The sequence below is a fragment of the Syngnathus scovelli genome, chromosome 19 (assembly GCF_024217435.2).
Source record: "Syngnathus scovelli strain Florida chromosome 19, RoL_Ssco_1.2, whole genome shotgun sequence".
NCBI lineage: Eukaryota > Metazoa > Chordata > Actinopteri > Syngnathiformes > Syngnathidae > Syngnathus > Syngnathus scovelli.
In genome coordinates, this window is record NC_090865.1 from 4,140,406 (window position 1) to 4,161,814 (window position 21,409).

The following is a 21,409-nucleotide window of genomic DNA, read 5'->3' on the forward strand; positions in this document are numbered from 1 at the left end:
GAGCTATCAAATATTTCCGCCACAGATTAATAAAAGGGAATAAAAACGTGTGTGCGTTCTCAACTGAAGTTGTCACCTTGAGCAGAAAACAAACTTCAGGGAAAATAAAAATCAGCTTGCATCTTGAAGATGAGCAGACCTTGCACGTTTAGATACGGAACATCACTCTATTCATTAAACCTGATTTAATTTGTCGTTTCTGAAATATAATCAAATGGAAATTAATGACGTGTACTTTTTGGTTTGGATGCCGAATCATCCATGGACTCAATTCCACATATATATAATTCATTTGATACAGGGTAAATATTTCATGACCTGGGACTGGAAACAGCTTCGAGTTTATTTCCGAGCATGGGTCAAACCTCAGCGGAAATCAAGTGAGAGCGTACCAACAAATCACATCTGCCAACGGCTTCTATGTGCTGCAATGTTGGATTCGACAATTTAAGATGTTCCCGCCGCCGCTTCCTTTCCGATGACATTTAATTGGAAGAAAATCGCATTGTGTTTGATTCGACATGTTCTCCGAGAGAGGTGAAGAAATTCCGGACTGGTACAAATCTATACGAACCAAGTTAGTCAGATCAAACATTGTTACCTAATAGAGATTTAATTAGGTTACATGGCTGCAGTGAGTGATAGCTTAGCACGATAACAAACACATTTATAAAATAGGATTACGTCCACTCTGGAAACCATTTTTCTTCTTCTCGTATGAGTTGAACCTTTTTTGGGCATGTCGCTACCTCACCAGGGACACCATATGTCACATACAAGCTTCACCCCGGGGTTCACCTCTTAGGTGCAATTTTCTCAGCATCCAGATAAGCTCTCGGCCGTTGCTATGACGACAGCGAAGGAGGGAGGGGGGGGTAATGAGGTGTCGCCATAACGCTACGGCTTACCGCTGACTCCTGACCGTCAGGGCCGGTGAGAACACGGAGCTCGGGCGTAATAATGCTGCCAGAGCTAATCTCACGACTGGCTGGTTAAACCCTCAGAGGATGTCAACCCTGCAGAAGGTGTGAGAACGACATGGAGTTAGTTTTTCTGATGCTTGTTCAATACCGATCAAGAGAGTTTTTTCTTTAGATAGGTCAAGCATCCTTTGCTGTTACTTGAGACGGTGAATCTGGGTCAGTGTGAAAGGCAAGCAGCGAATGGAGGAGCGTGACTCACAAGTGTTTTTTGCGCTTCCAACATGGCCGCAATTGGATAGAGGCGTGTGCAACGTGCGTGTAAATCACTTTTGGCTGCCAGCCATGTGACTTGAATGTCAAATGACAGGCAATGGGATATCATTGAAGTAACTGTCAAAATACATGAATAATAAATAAAAATAAAAATAAAAATTCAGGTAGCCTTAACACTTTTTGAGGTAGACTACTATAATTTTTATTTTCATTTATTTCAATTTTTTTTCATCATTATTCACGTAATTTTCCTGCTCTGTCTTTTTGGTGTGCATGTGTCCCACAAGAGAAATAAAAATAAAAATATATGGACGAAGCTTACAAAAATCAGGTAGCTTTAACACTTTTTGAGGTAGACTACTATAATTTTTATTTTTAGTTTTTTTTCATCATTATTTCCTGCTCTCTGTCTTTTTAGTGTATTACATGAAGCATGTGCCCCACAAGAGAAATAAAAGTAAAAATATATGGACGAAGCTTAAAAAATTCAGGTAGCCTTAACACTTTTTGAAGTAGACTACTATAATTTTTATTTTTTTTCATCATTATTCATGTAATTTTCCTGCTCTCTGTCTTTTTAGTGTGCATGTGTGACACAAGAGACTCTCGCCTGTCTGCTGGGCTCTCTCGTTTGATCTCGCCCTCCTTTTCCATCCCTTCGCTCTGGTCCGCTTCAGCGTATCCCTGTGAGTCATCAAAGACCATTCTCGACACCCCCCATCTCCCCCCCCGCTGGCTGCATTATTGATCAGAGCAGCCGAAGCAGGCTCGCCCTTGCGACGACAGACCACGCACACACGTAAAGTGGCTCCATCAGCCTGCTTTTCCTCCCGGTGTTTTTTTATGTTAGATAAGCCCATTAAGTGAGCTTGCACAGTTCGCAATGTGAGGTCACCCCGCCATTTCAGTGTATTGGTCAGGCCTCGAGATGGAGAAGAATGTCATCTCCGTATAAACGTTTAGAATTTAACTCGAGAATTTTACCGTACTACTTTTTTACTAATGTCATCCAAAAACTATAAAAGGCTTGCATAATATATTCCATTTCAATAATAAATGATTCACATCAAAATGAAAAATAAGCCTGACTAGTGTTTGCAGATGAAGGGTGGTGGTCTTCTTTCGAAACTTCCTCATGACCTCCCCCCCCTCCACATATCTTCTCACTTTAACCCCCTGCGTGTTTTCACCTTCTTGCAATTCTTTATTTTTCATCTTTTTTTCATCCTCCTCACACCAGCCCTTCATTATTAACACTGCCTTTGCCCACCATCCTCCCCATCCATCTCAGCATCGCCAGGTGCGGCACAAAGAAAAGCCCCTCACCCACCCAACCTTGATTCCTCTCTCTTTTCCTTCTCAGTGGGCGGCTGAAGGCTGCCAGTCTGGAAAGCTACACCCCCCTCTCTCCCCCCCTCCCAATCCCCCCCAGGGGACAGTGAGGTATCAGACTATCCCACTGTGGAAGCGATCTGCTCACCAAGGTGAGGGGGCTTCTGACCAGATCTCATCACACCGCCCACTCATCTGAAAGGAGGAAAATAGGCGTTTACTTATTTTCCTGTAGTGCTAAGCACCTCTTTTGTCTTGACTCACTCTGATTTGAAACGGGTCCAAAAACAATCTCGGTTGCGGATTTACGAAAGGCTTGCGTTTGCCTTATAACGGCAGACGCGACAGATTGTGAGCCAAATATTTATGATGATGAGGTTCATATTATTAACCCTCTCATTAAAAAGGCTTTTACACAAACGGTACTCAAAATAAAAAATCTCGGGCATCGATTAATAGTTTTCGTGTGTCCTCGTCTGACTTGAACTACTAAAATTTAAAAACTTTCTAAATCCTGAAAATATAATATAAAAAATAATATATATAATATATAAAATATAATGATATATAAAAACAAAATAAAATATAATAAATGTTCTTTTTAATAATAAGATAATAGAGATAAGATAAATATAAAAAATATAATAAAAAATCAAGGACTACTTTTGCACCGCATATTAAAAAAAATATTTATCATCTGACAAGATCCCCATTATTCCATCTTGATCCTATTTTGTCTTCAGCCAAAGCACACAATGAACTCATCCGGTTAACAATGCACCAAACTAAACTTGACTTTCAATTATTGTACATCATGTTTTATAGTGACAGTATATTATCTATATATGTAAATGCATACATGCAAAACAACATCATTAGCGATGACTGATTGCCACTCCCTTTTGTTTTCTCCACGTTAATAGCGCTTCAATGATAGCAACACATAAATCACGTGGCTCCCTAAGAACAATGCGTGAATATTCTATTGTTTGTCTCAATCGCTCTGCCAAAGTCAACATTTTTCTTCCCACCAGCCTTCACTGTCATTACGCCCGTTTTGTTCGAGGCCCCGCTTAGACTGTCGCACGCTGATTACAGCCTCTCTGTTTCCATAGCGATGGCGAAATCTATTATGGTCATAAATGGAGCAAAAAGATGGATGAAAGGGAGTACAGCACTTCATTGGAAGGCTCTCCTCCTCCTAAATGCTCACTCCAACCTCATCAACGCAACACTCAGCAAATGAGCTCAACCTTTTCCTTTTCCATAAGCTTAGCAAACAATAACGTGAACTTGCTTTTGTCTTTTTGTACGTGGGAGGCTGCAACCTTCTCATCCCATCACTACAGAGACTCAACAAATGATGTCTCATTTATGCTTCTGAAGCACCTAATTAGTAATTTAGTGTATTTGATGTTGATTGCATTTAAGTATTTCATTGATGCATTGGTTTTTATCGCCAGGCGTCGAGTAGATTGATTAAGCCGGCTGATATATTAAGTCAGGTGCATCATTTCAAAAGAATTCCCCGGTATCATCATTCTGCTTAATTTGGTACTACTTGATCGGAATCGTTTTAATTTCCATTCAAACTCTTGGGGGCTCTCGTTACCGTGCAAGAGTGATGTAAAAAGATGCAAGAAATGTTCAATTAGGAAGATTTAGTAGCAAAAAAAGTGGCACGTTTTTAAATTATTCAAAAATGGCTGCCTCATTAATTTATTTGCAGGCACTGAATTATAAATGTTGTCGGGCAACATTCACACTGGTGGAGTGTACCTTTTGATTACATCTAGAGGGGCCACGGGGGGGATTTTACTATCAGCACTCTTCTCTCCCGGTAAAACGCAAGCACGACTAAACGAGCCGCTGAGTCATCGCATCGACTTTTTTTTTGGGGGGGCGGAGGTGTGAGTGTTGTCAGCCACTTGGGTCACATAATGAAGTCATGTCGTGTCGTGTTGCAGGGAGCTGATGATGTCATCGTGTTAGGAATTGTTCGACTAAGAGTGGGCGATATTATTTCACTATTCATGGAGGTTCGGGATTGGTGGACATATGGTGGTGGGTTTCTTTCTCAGCTGGACAATTTAAAGGGAGATGAACCCCCAATGTGTGCCGGGTTTGTGTGCTCATGCACCATGATAAATATTTCCTCCATCTGTAACACACGGTGCCATCGAAGGGGCGAATAAAGGTCACGTTTGTGTGTGTGTGTGTGCAGGTGGCTGAGCTAAATCCTTCACTTGCTTATCATCACAACTGAAATTAAAAAGAAATAATACACACCATAAGGCCTTTGCTTGCCGTCGGCAATTTCCTTGTTATTTTCAGCAGAGCGGAACGAAACCGAGGGGGAATGAGTCAAGTTTGCTTTTTTACTTTTAACTCTTAATAGGGAATAACGGCGGCAAAGAAAAAAAGGGATCGAGCTTTTGCACCTGCCAAGAGGCAGATCAAACCAGCCTTGAAACAATACACAATGGCCGCTTATTTACCTTTTACTGTTTTTTTTTTTTGGTTAGGTTGTGACGATCCGCCGCTCCCCCGTGTCGTCCTCTTGTGATTAATTGTGACATGCAGCAGTCTGCCGCTCAGATGGATGAGCCCCCCCCTACCGTGTTCTTTTTCTACGTCTGTTGCTGCATGTGTGGGCGGGCGAGCATCTGTGCTTTTCATATTTACATTATGCTGACAAAAATATTGAGACACAGGGCCGTGACACATATAGAAAAAGCTAAAAATGGAACGTAAAAACTAAACTTCAGTCCCAATCAAAATTGAACAATAATATGTTTGTATTGGCAGACTGTAGCAATGCTGGTGTTTACTAGTTTTTAGCTTCATTAAACAGGAAGTTGGATTTATAATTAATTTCCTGTCTAAAAAGTCTGGCAGACGGATGGCAGTGATTAGGTGGGGAAAAAAAATTAATGCATCAAAGCTGCTGAGATTTGACCTTTCTCTATCCAAATAAGATTGAATCACTCAGAAAATTATTTTTCATAAACTAAGCATGACTTGGCGCAGTTCTAAAACCAGGGCAGGTTGTCATGACAATAAGGAGGGGGGGGAGGGGTCAAGGACTTTGGTACAAGATGCCCTGGAATAGAGCAAACAGCCCTGGAGAAGATTGACGGTGGGTCCTCCATCAGTCTTTGAACAGCTGACAGCAGATCAATAGTCCAAGAGGCACGACAAAGCGGCCACATCGCTTTCTCTGATGCTGTCTCTCTATCTTGAACCTAATCTCCCTCCTCCATCTTCCTCTTCTCCCTTTGACCCGACTTGCATCCTTCACATCCCTTCCAAAAAGATGGAAAGGCTCTTATCTGGCATCGAACATGGCTGCGCCTTATCTGTTGTCTCTGGAAGAATGTTAGAGCGAGGTTTCAAAAGTGCACGGGTAATTCGGCTTTTTATTCTGAACCCTGGAAATGTTCTCACTGCTCTGAGCACTGTAGAAGCAGGAATTGATTTTATGACAAAACAGAAAATTTGATTATCAGTAGTAAAGCCCGGAGGAGCACAATTATTTTCAACCGACACGAGGGCTCCCCTTAAGTCTGCCTGATTAAATTCCAAGTAATCGTTTAGCGGTAAATCTTGGAAGTCAATGAAAAAAAAAAAAATCTCTGAGCTGTAAATACATGTTTTGGACCTGGCAAATATTTTTTATTTTTTTATTTTAGGAGCATATTAATAGACTCATGCTTCAGATCACATTTGAGCAGCAAACCGCAAACATACGGCCCAAAACAAACATGGCGCCACATGCGTGTTTTTCTCGCATGTATGATACCTCCACTTAGTGAATAATGGATGAGATGTCTCCCCGTGTGTTTCGGTGACAGATGCTCTCTTCTGTCACTCATCCAACACACACACACATGAGCACGCACACACACGCATACATCCAAAGGTCACAGAAGGCCATCGTCATAACAATATGGCTGCTTGACTAATCAAAAGACGCACACTTGCGTTTCCTCCGCCTCTAAAGTGGCTTTTGAGAGAAGGAGCACGCCCGTATCACTTCTGGCTTTGGTTTCGTTTTCAAGCGAACATCAGTGGCACTAATCAGAGCGTCGAGTAGAAATCAAGATGAGAGGCTGGAGAAAATAAAATATCTGCTGGCGGGGAGCGTAGCCGTGTCATTTCCTTTACCGGCGCTACTTATCGGCGCTATTGATCTAGCGCCTCTGCGGGATCAACGTCGTGTCTCGGGTGTGTCTGGGAGGAAGAGGAGGCGGAGCCAAACGGAGGAGAGATGAGGAGGAGGAGGACAAGACGCGAAGAGGAGACGGAAAGGTCAGAGGAGCTGAAGAATAATGATAAGGTAAGCAACTGCTTGGGTAGAATACACAACGGTCTCTTAGTAATTCACAATTTCCCAAATGCAATATCAACCAGAATGTCAAGTTAAGGTTTGTGGTAGCGATATGTTAATATTATTATTTTTTTAAATATTTGCAATAATGTTATAATAATAATAATATTAACAACAATAATAAGACAGACAAATCTTATGAGAAAGACCTCCACCCACTTCCTGAAACAACATAAGGAGCTTACTGTATATTAATATGCCAACTTAATCATTTCTGTCTCACAGGATTTTATTTCCATCACACTGCCATCTGCTGGATGTCCCCCACGAGCACCAATTTAGCAATCACCATTGGGGGAGGAACTAGCAAGGTTGGAAAGTGAGGTCATAACTGGACATTAAATCGAGCAATAGAACAAATGGGAGGAGAGGGAGGGAAAGGTTCCCCGGTGTGCACTGCCGACGTCAACCCTAACTTGCTTTTTTCAAAGCTACACCTCAGCTTTGATGACTTCCCCCGCGGCAAGCACATAATGAAGGTTAGCCCTGCTCCCCGTCGCCATTGCGGTGCTATTTATTAATCGAGCCCAAGGGCACCAGGAGAGCAAAGCCTCAGCGTGAATCAGGGACTTAAGAGTCTCAGCTGATGGTCTCTGGTCCAATAACTCACACGATGGCAGCAAAGCACTACTTGTTCCTCTGTATCAAGGAGCCACAGGATGGCGTAAAAGCACTACTTTGGTCTAAATGAAGGTTTTCAATTCATGTCAAACATATTGAATTAGAGCCAAGATGCTGCAAGAGGGAGGCAAATCACTACTTCTGTCTAAATGAAACTCCTCAAGATTCCTGAGATGCCAGAAGATGGCAGCAATGCACTACTTTTGTCCAAAAATTGACACAAGCTCACAGGGGATCTTTTTGACAAAAAAATCCAGCTGCTTGGCTGTAACTACAAATATTAATCATATTTAAATGTATACATGAGCACTTGGATGGGGTCCAATCATCATCCACAGTAGGTGCTTTGGCTTTGACTGGTGATGGACAACCTCCCCCTGTGACATCACTGATTAGGACGAGGGCAAAACATTCCGACCCCCAAGAAGCATTTATGCTAACGTGACTATTTACAATACAGCGGACATGACTGCAAGCTTCCATCAACTTCCACACCGTTGTGGTGTCGCATGTGATTTCTCAGCCGTGCCGTGAGGACGCCATGCCAATGACGGCGTGCTAATGTGTTGGATGAGCGTGGAAAATCGCCTATGATAGGTTATTATTGGCCCAAACTAGCCAATTCGTCAGGCTATTACGTGCACAAACACAGAAATACACAAGGGAAGTCTTTTACAAAGGGCTTGTGTGTAACTGCTGCTGTTTGCATAACAGAAATGAAATCAGCCATGAAGCCTCCAGAGGTCACATTTCCTCCAGACAAGGTGAGAGCAAAATAAGGATGTAGGAGGAGACCATGTGATGGGGAGGAGTGTGTATGGGGGGGGATTAGATGAAGAGTGTGAAGGAGAGACAAGGGAGGAGGATACCATGATATGTTTTAATTTTATTTCTGTATGTATGTGTGCAAAAAGTACAGCTGTCACCCACATCGATCATCAGTGAGGTCTGTATGCTTCAAAATCAGGCAAAAAAAAATAAAAACAATAGATTGAGTATTCCTTCTTATTCCCCTTTTGCCCTTGAGCGAAAACGCAAAAATAGTCCAAATGTATTACACGACTGCCCTCTTGTGGTTATCTTTGGACTTACAGGGAAAGTTTCACATACGGTTCTGCTATATATTTTTTAAATTAGTGTTTTAAAACGCCTATTTTTTATTTGTAGTGTAGAAGTTAAATTTATTTTTATTACTCTATAAATATTAGACACTTTTACGTATATAGTCAGATTTTTTGGGGGATACAAATCTAATAATAATCATCATAAATGTGTACTTTATTATTATTATGCTTAATTTGCTGCACTACACCGCACTAAGAGCTGTTTTTAATACCTCGCACTTCTCTTATAGCTCAAAATGTTGACGCAACTTCTTACAATAAGCCATGTGTACCTAATAATTTGGAGTTCCACCATTTGGCTTCATCAACATTGCCACCAACAGGCCACACGCGCAAAAAACAACTCTGGTATTTTTTTCCTCAGCTCTGCAGATGGCAGCAGAGACTTAAACCCCTAAACATCACCTCGAGCTGTGGGTGCAGACTAATATTTATGGTGCATGTGTGTGTGTGTTGTGCTCATGAGGTGAACAAGGGTGAAAGGTTGGCGAATCTGCAAATAATGAGCCATAATTAGGGTTGAATGTTTAAACACACACTAGCTCGGGGTAATTTGGCACCCCTGAATGAGATTAGTAGCGGCGAGGGAAGAGATTAATAAGACCCCTGTTGCAACCAATTGACTAGACTTGATTTGGAAATAATTAACAGTTAGTCATTCATATAGAATTCAAAATTTTTTCAGCAATGATGCTCAGCAAAAATGTCATTCTGACATGCCGTGCGCTATCAAATATTCTCGCCAGCCCTCAAAAACCATCCGCCATATTCTCCCCTCTGACTCGCCATCGCCATCTCGCCAGCGCCTGGATCAGATAACGCCCTTGAAGTCATAATAGTCAACTGTTTGAAGTGCCCCCCCCCCCCCCCCCTTCTCCTTCCATGGCAGTCTGCAAGAACTGTGCGGTGTGCCGGGTGACCGGGTCAGGGTGACTGACCGTCATCTCCATATAGGCTGTAGGCTACAGCTGCTCCTGTGAGATTGGAGCTCAAACACACGGATCGGGCCTTAGATGGTCTTACATGTATGTATATATTGAATTATATGTATGTGTATATTTATATATATAAAATTGGGTTGCAATGCTTTCTGGCGATTCTCTTTTTAATATCCTCAAGCCACATATGGTTTCATTGCTACGCCGCTATGGCACGCCATCACGCATCTTTTGCCGGATATTTTTTAATTTTTTTTTTTGGAGGGGCAGAATCAATCCCACACAGTGGCAGGCTTTGTTCTGAAATGTTTTAAAAAAAAAGAGACAATGTGAACATTATCAGTTTGGGGCCATGTTAGATTTGAATAAATTTTTCTCAATTTCATTTAATATTAAAATCAACCTCCCAAGATGATCTAATATTTGGAGAAATAAATAAAGTGACATTTTAGCACAGCCTAGCACGAATATCTATTTTAACAACGCCAATTCTGTGAATTACAATATCGAATGAAATAATGAGGTGAGACCTAATATGATGAATTTTTTCCATCGCCAAAATTTACACTGCACACATAAGCTCTATTTCCGTGAGAGTGTTTATTCCCCGCATTTATCCCCGCGTCTTTCAGCACATGTCCAATATTTACCTTGGCCTCATCACTATTCATAAGCTGTTTTTTTTTCTCTGTGTGTGTTAAACACGCATGAAGTGATGAACAAAAGTATGCATTTGCCCAGAGTGTGAAACACTGACTCAGAAAGATGACGAGCGATTTGTCACGTGATCTAAGATGAAAAGTCTTGAATGTTGCTCATGAGTCAACTCAACAATATGTGGTCTAAATGAGGTACGGCGCTCTAATGACTCCACTCTTACTATTTCCATCCCTGCAGATTGACATTTAAAGTGGATTAATAATTGAGAAGTAACATTTGCGTCAAAGTGTGAAAGTGTGTGTGTGAGAGATTACGGGAGCAGATCACACACACACAGAACTGCTGGAGTGCGGCCATCTTTAATGTTATCAAATTATATTTAAATTGAATACTTATTTCTCTCCGTGATGTCCTTGCTAACTTTCAGTTTGGGAAAACCAGCTGAGCCACGACTCAATGCAAATTCATTAGTCTGTGGACTCGGCGCCTCCATTTTCTTTTGGCTAACCTTCTGAAATAGTTCATAACCCTCACCTTTGAACCGCCTCGCCCCTCTGAGGCAAATGAGGTCACGTTGAGGATTAAGCCCCAAAATGGCTGCCCTTCTGAGCTGTTTATCTACTGACCTTTTATTAAAAAAAAAAAAAAAAATCTGCTTCCCAAACCTGAATGAATACTGTCTCAATGGCAAACACAGGCAGAGCCAATTAATCAAAGCCGTGTGTGTGTGTGTGTGTGTGTGTCGCACGCCACACAATGTGTTTTCACACTGTGCAGTGTTGCTTTAACCTCTCCCAGACTTCTCCTGGCCTCCCCAGGAAAAGAATCACAACAGACTTAGGTTACACATGTCTTACAGGGTGTGCGCATCTGTGTACGTGTGTGTGCGTGTGGTGCAATACCCTCAAATTTAACAAGGATTAACTCTCTATTTTCCTTTCATCAGTTCGCCGAGCGATCCCCAAAATATGTCCGAAATCAAATTGGGACAAGCGGCGCCCTGTGCGGATGTTTGGCCACTAAAGCCCTCGTCTACCTGTGAGCTGTTGAACCTTCATTCAACAGGGACAACACCCCTGGCCACTCGCACACACACTCACACACACATGGGTAAACCTCTCAAATCATTACAATAATCTCCCTCAGTCTGAGAGCAAAAAAGGAGACTCTTGGAAGTTTCAATTAAACCAGATGCTGCAGCCTTAACAAGAGACCACCATTGGCGATTCGAGTTAAAAAAAAAAATAACAAAAAAGATCTTACTCATATGCATGCACATGTAGACACAAAATGCATATTTGAACACAAACGGTGCAGCAACACATGTAGACATAATATATATTATATAAAAAATAATACTCACAGGCATTCTTTATCCTGATGACCAATATTTCTGCACAGAAGTGAAGTAGGAGGATCTGTAAAAATAAATAAATAAATAAATAAATAAATAAAAATAAAAAAAACACTGATATTCATTTTAAGTTGTCTATAGGAAACAGTAAAACAAATATGGAAAAAAAATCCTATAAAAATCCCAAATTAAAAATCTTATATTTTTTCCTATTGGACTCATTTAATTGAGGCTGCAATAATTGCTGTTTTACTGAACTATATCGGGGTTGGGACAAATCTCAGAATGAGTGACTGGATGGACGTCTAGAGAAAGACAGAAAATAAATTGGAGCAAATGTTAGCAGATTTCCACCAGTGGCATGTGTGACCAAAGCTCTGTCAAGCCTGAGGGGATGAACACAAGGGAGACAGACTGTCATCCCCCTGGCTATCAATATTACATTACTGTCATTCAGACCAATTGCGGCTGTATGTGAAGAAATGATCAATCTCGATGTTTCTTCGCAAGGCCTCCATGATCGTGTTCGTGAGAGCGCTGAGCTCCATGTTTAGGGGGTGCGTGGTGACATACAACCCGGTGAAGTCATGTCTGACTCCAAGAGAGCATCATGTGGTCAACATGTGGACCTGCTTTAAAACCGGATTACAGTCCGTCGCCCCGCTTCGGCACAATGTGCCGACTTGTTTCCTGATTGATTCCAAGGTTATCCTTTTTAACTGAATCAAGAATTTTTTTTCCCGCAACACTTTAAAGATCAACGTAGAAATTAATATTTAAGGCCGCGGTTGTTGGGGAGAAAATTCAAATTGAAATACTTTAATGAAAGCTTCTCATCCAACCACAAAATACTTGGAAAAAAAGTATAAACACAAAGCAGCAGATATTATTTTATTGACGGAGTGTCAATCTGCTGACTGTCAATCAGAAATCGACCGCGGCTGCTCTTAGATTTATGATTGGAGCGAGTAATCGTACTATTTAAATTGAATAGCAAGCATTAGTGATGAAATTTTGAAATGGATGAGGGACACTCATACATATTTACGAATCCTAAAAGGGACACCGAGGAAATATGGAAATGAAATTTTCCACGCTATACTAATACATTCTTTTTGTAATCAATTGTGTTCGGGCAATGAATTCCGACAACTTTCAATTTTTGCGAAACAAATCAGCCAGTTTTCAATTGTAAAAATAAATAAAGACAAAACGCGTTGATGCTGATATGGGCATTCAAGGTGAACAAAAATAAATAAATGTGTGTATATATATTTTTGCATATAAAACTAATATGATATTTATACTTTTCCCATATAAAACTTGCAATGTCAGAAGAAGAGGACACACGCGGCCGAGCTGTGTGCGGAATACGGCGGGAATGCGGACTCCTCAGTGGAGCGGTGTGCAGAGGAAGAGGCGGTGCGGCGCCTGCCAAGAACGTTGTTATTCAGGTCCACGTGCCTCGGCATCTGTGTCAGCTAATGAGAGAAACTCAGCTCTGTTTCATGTGGTCTCCCCGGACTGGGAATTAGCATCTCCAAAGACAGACGCAGCCAGCGGGATGGAGCAAGAGAAGAAGGCAGGGAGACACTAAGAAGTGGCGGGAGAGTGTTAAAAAAAAAAAAAAAATGGGGAAAAATACACGATGGACGGGAAGGTGAATATAAACACGACCTCCTCTCACACACACACGGTGTAGCATATTGACAAGACGGAGTTAAGTGAGGTGGCGGAGTGTGAGACAGCCCTTAATAGGTCCCCGATGGACCCCTGAGATGAGAGGCCGGCCTCTCCAACACAGGAGGAGAGTCCAAGGTCAAAGGTCAAAGGGCAGCGGATCGGTACGAGCCCACCCTTCTCATCATCCACCTCCCCAGTGCCTCGCCCACTTGAGCGCCTGATGATTATTAACACGTTAAAACACTTAAGCGGCGCTGGGAGCAGACGTACCCAGATGAGAAGGGGAGGGAGGGAGGGGAGGAGGCGCGTATGCTAATGATTCGCTTCGTATAAATCGCTAATCACCTCATTGGTGCCACCGTAGGGACGCGAGCGCACTCGCGTTTTCACACAGACAGAAGCAGCCACGTCAAGCTCATAAATATTTCTCTTTCGCGTTTGTTTTTCAAAGATACGCTGCATATTTAACAAGCTGCTTCCCGTTGTGTGCACGCCTGGCCGAAATTGGCTGGCGGCGGCGGCGGCGCGAGTAAACTGCGGCAGGTTTTTTGTATACTCAAGCAGGGAGGCCCCTCTCATCTGTGCTTAGCCCAGTAAATGGCGAGTGATTGAAGGGTTTGATGTGCGGCGATTCAGCTGGGAGCTCGTCTGTCTGCGCCGAGCGGCTCGCTCTCCTAATCGGTGAAATGAGCCAAAACCATTTCCAGTCCCACCAAAAAAAAAAAATGCAATCACACTAGCTTAAACCACTCATAAAAAGCTTCCACCGTATGACACAAATCAGATAATGAGGGATATGAAATAGTTAAAAGCAATGACGAGCCCAAATAAATATGCTTATGCATAAATGCATGATGGAGCTTAAAATGAACCAAATTTGGAATAGAAGAAAGAATTGAAAGTAGAATCTTCTCCCTTGAAAAAGTTTCGATTTTTCATCGAACTTGCAAAATAACATTTGAGTCCCATTATGAAATCTACAGCCGAGGTGATTTCCATTGACCCTCCATCTGTCCAAGTTGCTAACATGCAGCATTTCAAGATGGACCTTAATCCTGTTCCGCCATGGTGTGTGTGTTTTTGTGCATATGTGTCCTGAGGGGGGCATTTTGTGTGAGGGGGGGTTCATCTGAGCGGCTGCTAGGGGCGGATCATCCAGTGAAGTGGTCAAACATCCCCAGATGGATTTCTAATAGCCTTAATCCAACAGGTCACCATACGAGACCCGGTTCTCTCTCGTCCTGTTACCCCGACAACCCATACCTCTGCTTCCCCCTTCGCTTGCTTTCAACTCTCCCTCTGCTTATCTAACCTCCCACTTTCCTTCCACCCCCTCCGACTCCCCCCCCACCCACCCACTGTCTCACTCCTGTCTTTCCAGGAAAGCAGCGAGAAGCTAATGAGGCCTGGCTGGCATTTATCCATCCCTCCATCCCCTGGTGTGTGTGTGTGTGTGTGTAACTGATCTAATCATGGAGTTAATACTATAGTTGTCTGCATCAAAAAATAACCGTGGACGAGGACAACCGGCAAATTAACGCTATGATACGATCGTCAGCAAAGTCCGACGGGAAAACGATTGCGGAAACGCAGTGATGCTCCATTAGAAATGAGAATTCCGAGTCGGCTTTTCAAGGGTGGAAATCAGGTTTTCCGCTCCATTTAAATGTTCCTTTTTGCGGGGAGCTGCATCCCATTTCAGATTGGACATCCACGCCATCTCTCTACAGACTAACCAGATGGGAAATCATTCCTACTTTTCCCTGTTGTCCCGGAAGCACCTGTCGGGAAGTCTCCCGAAGAAGCAAAAAAAAAAAAATGAAGCAGACTTCAATCACACACAGTAAAGTTGAAATTTACCTTTCCCTAGCAATGGAATCAAGAACTGCAGGAGTTTGCAGACAGGTCGAGCTAATGAGACATTCCGGGACATTCCGAAGAGGACGCGTTTGATTTCATTTAGAGGGCGGACGCTAATACGGCGGCATTGGGATGAAGACGGGGAGGACGTGCCGCACACATCACTGTGACAGTCATTAACGTAAAGTGACAACTTGCCGTGGCCTCTCCGGAAAAGTAAGGGAGGGGGCGAGTGATATGCTATGCATTACACCAACAACAGGTTCACTCCAGCTGAGCTGACTGTGTTAATATTGCGGTATTATTCATTCCGAGCACAGACAGCTGAAGGTGTGATGACCTCAACGGGTGACAGGACTAATTAACCACCGTTTGACCCCGCCTGCCTGCAGACAGCTGCTTGTGTGAATACGTGTATGCAAATGTGTGTGTCCATTACCAATCATCTCCAAATAATTGTCTTTTTTTTTTTTTTGCATGCACCTGCCTGTCAAATACTTCAGGCATGCTACTTTGGGGTGCATCAGAGTGCATGATGTGATTTGCATAGAGGAGACAAAGTGAATGATGTCAGTAGACAACACAATTGTATCCGGTAAATATCATGGCGGAAAGGCGGCAGGCTAATCATCAGCTAGCAGGCGTCCATCAGCACCTGGAACGTAATCTATCCCGGAAGGAGCCGGAGACTTCAAAAGGGGGCTCGACTGTGGCAGGTCTGATAGGTTTATTTACATATTTGAATTCAAATTGGACACTTTGTGGCTTTATTCTTCTGCCAATCATCTTATCAGCCAGGAATGCAATATTGCTATTAAAAATGGCCGACTTGTTTACACAGAACTAATACATGTTATTGTAATTAAATTTCTCAAAATTAAGTTTTGTCCGAATTTTTTTTAAGAGACGTGCAGCAGGATAATAAAAAAAAGGAAAATGGGAAATAAATGGCATTTAAAAAAAATCAGTGTTCCAACATGGCTGATCAATGATGATCCCTTGGCTTGGCAAAATGCAACGTGTTGGCCCACAGACTGTGATGCTCTCCAAATATGTCTTTCTCCCTTTCTCATTCACATCATTGCTTTCTGTCCCTCTCTCGCTCTCTTCCTTCCTCTTCTGCCTGAATATCTCTCTCCCACACTCCCCTCCCTCCCTCCCGCTCTTTTTCTTTCTCCTCTCAAGCGTGGAATCATTTAATTATTGCCTATAGCTGTTTTGGCAAGCTATTGAATGCCCACCTCTCAAAGACTGGAGGAAACAATTTACCCCGGGATATCACATACACACACAAACACACACACACATGCAGACGTGCACACACACACAACTTCAAGGAGTGGATTTATTACAGCAGAAGCGGTTCAGAGAAATCCATCACCAATTCCAGACTGAGAAAATAGTTCAGGGAGAAAAATAAGATATTAAGAAAAGCAAGAAATCTTTTGGGTGGAACTGAGAACCTGGAATAGTTTTGCATATATTGAGAATGCTTTTTTTTTTTTTTTTCTCCAGACAGATAAGGCTTATGCTGTGAGCGAGAAAAAAAGCAGGGGGGGGGGGGGGGGGCACTGAGACAGGGGGAGTGTTAAAGTAATGATTACATGTCATAAAACATTTAACTCCCCATTATCAGAACAGTAGGAAGTGATTTATTTAGTGGCATGGGTGGGTCTATTGTGATTATTCAGCTACTATTACCTCAGCATTTTTTTTTTTTCAAATATAGAAGATATGCATTTTTGAAGGTATAGTCACTCATGACACCTAAAGTTTAAGATTGTTACAAGTTGCACAAAACAGGACACATTGAAAGGATTGGAGAGGAGGAGAATAATGCGACACAATAGGCACCTATTGAGAGGAAATCAATGAACCACCTACATTGACGGCATTGTTATTGCACGAGGGCGTCTGGAAGGGGAGGGGCACCCTTTAAGATGACGTCCGCGGAGTACTAAAAAGCGAGGACGCGGCAGAAAAGGTGGATGAAAGCGAAAGGCAAGGCCGACAGTGACGACGGGCTGTAAATTTTCAACAGTTCATTACGGGCTGATCAGAGAGCAGGCCGGTCCAGACAAAGGGCCTCAGTGTTGTTAGCCAGCTCCATCAGTGTTACACCGGGGTCAGCGCTTTAACTCACAGCCAATGAATAACCGGGCTTTCAACTCGGACAATGGCGGCCCGGCTTTCCCCGGCCTCAGTTCGGTCTTGGCTATTGTCGCCGACTCCGAGCGGGGAAGTTACCAATCTGTAGGAGCGGCCGGGAGTTAAAAGCTGGATGTTATTTAAGTTGTGTGTGGCTGAGTGTCTGCGACCCCAGAGAGGTCAAGAATACTCCATCATCACCATGTCATTAAAAATTCAAGTGTGTGTGCGTGTGTTCGCTTACAGGTAGCGCAAAAATCCCGACGGCAACAATCCGCGTGAACCCCACGTGTCGGTCCGGCGCGCACGTGCTGCATTTCAATGGATTTTCAAGCCAATTACGTGAAGCTTCTCGTTTAATTCAAACCGGAGCCTCTTCATTAAAGTGCAGGTGGAGACGCGTGCGCGTGCATGTTTTTAAGCAGTAAATAATGAGGGGGGAATTTACATGCATACAAACCATTCAGACCTGTCGCAATGTGAAAAATGTCGTCGGAAAGACAAAGAAAAAAATTCCGACGTGATCAGTCATCATAATATGCGCATGTTAATAGGTACATTTATGGTAAATCAATAATATAAACAACTCTTATTATGATAAATAAACTGATAATTAGTCACTGAGGTACAAAGGTATTTTTATGAAGCTTCCCATGTTGGAATTATATTCCACACTTGTACATAACAAAATAAAATAAAAATTGTGATGTCCGCCAATAAGCATTCATGACTGGTCACTGCCTTGCTGCAATTTAAAATTTTAATTGTCCGTATTGTGTACACTGTGTTTTGCAAAAAAAAAAAAAGTGTGGAGAGCTTTATTTGCGGCAAATCCGTAAACATTCATTTACATTCCTAACTGTCACTCAGACACACACACACACACACACACACACTCAGTCATCATCAGTTGACACCCCGAGTTGCTCAGGTTTCAATACTCAGGCTGAAGAAAAAAAAAAAAAATCTCCCTGTCTTTCGCTCACTGTGACAGTAGGTGTTGCATACTAATGCATGTGTGTGTGTGTGTGTGTGTGTGTCTCAGGGGGTTGAAACGAGGAAGTCCTCTCCCATTACTTAGTGCCCACCAGCTGGGCAGGGGCAAGGGCTACAGCAGCTAGACAGATGGTACCGTCACCCCCTGCTCACACACAAAGTAAAACACACACATGCACACACACACACACACACAACTACATCAACACAATGGTGTAACAGTGAGGAGTGAGGAGGAAGTCATTAGCTCGGAAAACCGCAAGATTCCTTATTGAACGAGGGGGAGGAAGAGGAGTGAAGGAGGTAGAAAGATAAAGAGTCTGTGAAGAGGGGGGCTGTTTTTTTTTTTTTTATCCGAAATTCAGTTCTGCTGAGGCAATCTGTCATGGTTGAAATAATTGCTGTGGTCTTGCGTGAATGAAGTGATCTGTCATCATCCGCCACATTAAGGCCTTCGCAACTGCCCTCGCGTCAGAAAGCTGAAAGTGAGACGCACGCCACTGTGACGTCTTGATATTTCAGGAAGGGGAGGGGCGGGGATACATGGCTGAAGTCTGCCTCCTCCATGATTTATAATCAAACTTTCAATGTGTTTTATCAGTAAGAGTAGAGCGCCGGGGCTCGGGTCTGGTTAGGTCAACACAACCCGGTTGTCAATTGTAACGCGTTTGGCTCGGCCCGATGCGCCGTGTTGAATGAGAAAACAAAAAAGGGGAGGGACGGTGTAATTGCACTTAAACTGCTGCTCCTGGACTAATATTTGTGCAAGTGGTGAAAAGAGACTTGTGGGCCCTTATTGGACTGGCCAACTATTCGGCGACGGGCACACTTTGCACTTATCTGCCGTGTGTTTAGTGTATTAAAATAACGGTTTGACCCTATATATAGGACACACCAAACTTGGATCACATGACCACACTCACCGCCTCCTGCATCACACACACAGACGGTCAAATAGACATACAGTCTGTCATATTTGCGTGCGGTAAACAAGCTGTTCAAGCCGGCAAGCTGAGTAAACCCGAGACAACAGTGTGCTTAATGAAGTGGGCCGCCACCCAGCACAACATCTCATCATCTGCACGGGCTCAAACGAAAAAATGCTCAAGCGCTAATTGGCTGAGCCGCCGCGCGGAATGCACGCTAACGTTAGCATCGGTTGTTGACCACCTATGTCACATTTAATAAATTTATTCCTACACACAATTAATTTATAATTATGATTGAAAATCAAGTTAAACAATGGCTCATTTTTTTGTAGGTCAAGTTGAAGGTCAGACCAACCTCGACGCAGGGCGGAGATGTGTCGAGCGAACGTGGGGTTTACAAGGAAGTTGACAGAGCTTAAGCGTGCGGAGCACACACCCAAATGGCTCGTGGTCAAAGTCTCAAAAGTTACTTTGGAAAAACCCCAGCGCACCACACCGCTCACTTCAGTTTCACGGGTATGTTTGTTTTACTGTACTTTGGGGTTATTGGAGAAGCAAATATTTCTGACTAAGATAGCCATGACTGAGGGCGGAGTTCAATTACTAGCAATACTTTTTATATTGATGGAGCTAATATTTGGGAGAAAAGGTCAAATGTGGAACAAAAAATAGGGCAGTTTTATTAAAAGCCAGATCTACTTCATTCTAATTCGTCTTTCTAATGAATATTCAAACGCGTCCGATTAAATTCCAGCTCGACAAAGCAGTTTGTGTTTTCTGGCATTAAAAGGATTTGTTGGACAGCACTCGCCGGCTCAGAACAATGGAAAAGTGAGAATTATGACAACTTTCATTTCCCCAAATATTAACGTGCTCTGAGTACAGTACACATTTGAGCCCGTGTGTATAATATTATTCCGGCCGGTGTGGATTAGATAAAATCCAAAATAAATTCAAAACGTGTGCACTGGAGTCTTGTTGAACGCTGTGTAATCATTCCACCCTTCAAAAGAATGGGCCAAATAAATCATTAAAAGTCCAAAATGAATATAACATCCAAGCCATCCGATTTCCTTCTTAATACGTACTCAAAACATCACAAAGCTCATATGACATGTTGCAATAAAACTCGGAGTTATATAAACCTGGATTGGTGTCAGCTGGATAAAAAGACAGGCCACGCCTCTTCGCCGCTTCTTCTACTACAGGCACTTAGTCGCCGTTGCAGACAGTGGGCCGTTGGGATCCAATTGATCTGAACTTTGACCCCTCCTTCTCATGACAGGGGTGGCTAGAGGTCAAGCCTGTAAGGGATACCCCTCTTTATCTGTCCTCTAGAACAGGAGCTCAAAGCTCAACTGGGGCACCCAGCCAGAAGCGGCGGTTCCCCGGGGTCCCCCCCCTCCCCCCTCCCACATCACATTCATATGGTCAATATGAGCCTTGGTGCTCCGTGGCCCGTGATGCTTTGACCTACGCTAAGTATCTTTGATTTTCCCAGGGGAAGTTTTTTTTTTCTTTCTCGGAGAAATAAACAGAGTACAAAGAGTGGTTATTCCAACTTTGGCAGCCGACACCTTTTCCCTTCTAATTCGTCCATCTTGGTCATCTGAGCCACTTCTCCAACTCATCCTTCGCTCAGTCAAGGACTTGGCTGGGTAATGCTTCCGCCTCTTTGAGGTGGTCATTGATGTCGGCACGGCCGCGTTAAGCTCACCGCTCCTGCTATAAGGGCTACTTTTCATCACACACACACATGGCGCCACACGCACACACACTCCTCACCTCCCACGCCTCCCTTTTATGTCACGCTATTGTTTTTAACGGCATTATAACGGTATCATTCCGCACCCGCTGAGATCAACAAAGACACCAAACGCCAAATCCAATGCGTGTGCGTGCGCACGTTCTCTTTAAAGCCATGCTAATGGCGCCTAAGAAGCATTAAAGTGACCCCTACTGTAACAAAAGAGTTAATAATCCGTTTAGAAAACAATCAGATTGCTATCCATGAGAAAAGCCCCCCTGCTAAGTCTTTCTGTAAAGGAGGAGGAGGGAATTCACCTTTTTTTTTTTTTAGTCAGCAATCTTGTTGAACATCACTTGTTTTCATCGCGCTCTCAATGGAGAATGATGGAACAGTATTTAACGGCGGCTCTTTACACGCACTCAGCAAAA

The 21,409-nt window shown here is 43.0% G+C and overlaps 1 long non-coding RNA gene across 4 annotated transcripts in view; it reads right to left on the bottom strand.

The window, feature by feature from the left end:
- Window positions 1-21,409, bottom strand: part of LOC125986623 (uncharacterized) — a 60,823-nt gene that overhangs the window by 22,468 nt on the left and 16,946 nt on the right. For all 4 annotated transcript variants that reach the window (XR_011085763.1, XR_011085760.1, XR_011085761.1 and 1 more), the window contains exon 2: window positions 11,625-11,679. This is a non-coding gene — a long non-coding RNA (uncharacterized lncRNA). The remainder of the gene's footprint in view (window positions 1-11,624; window positions 11,680-21,409) is intronic.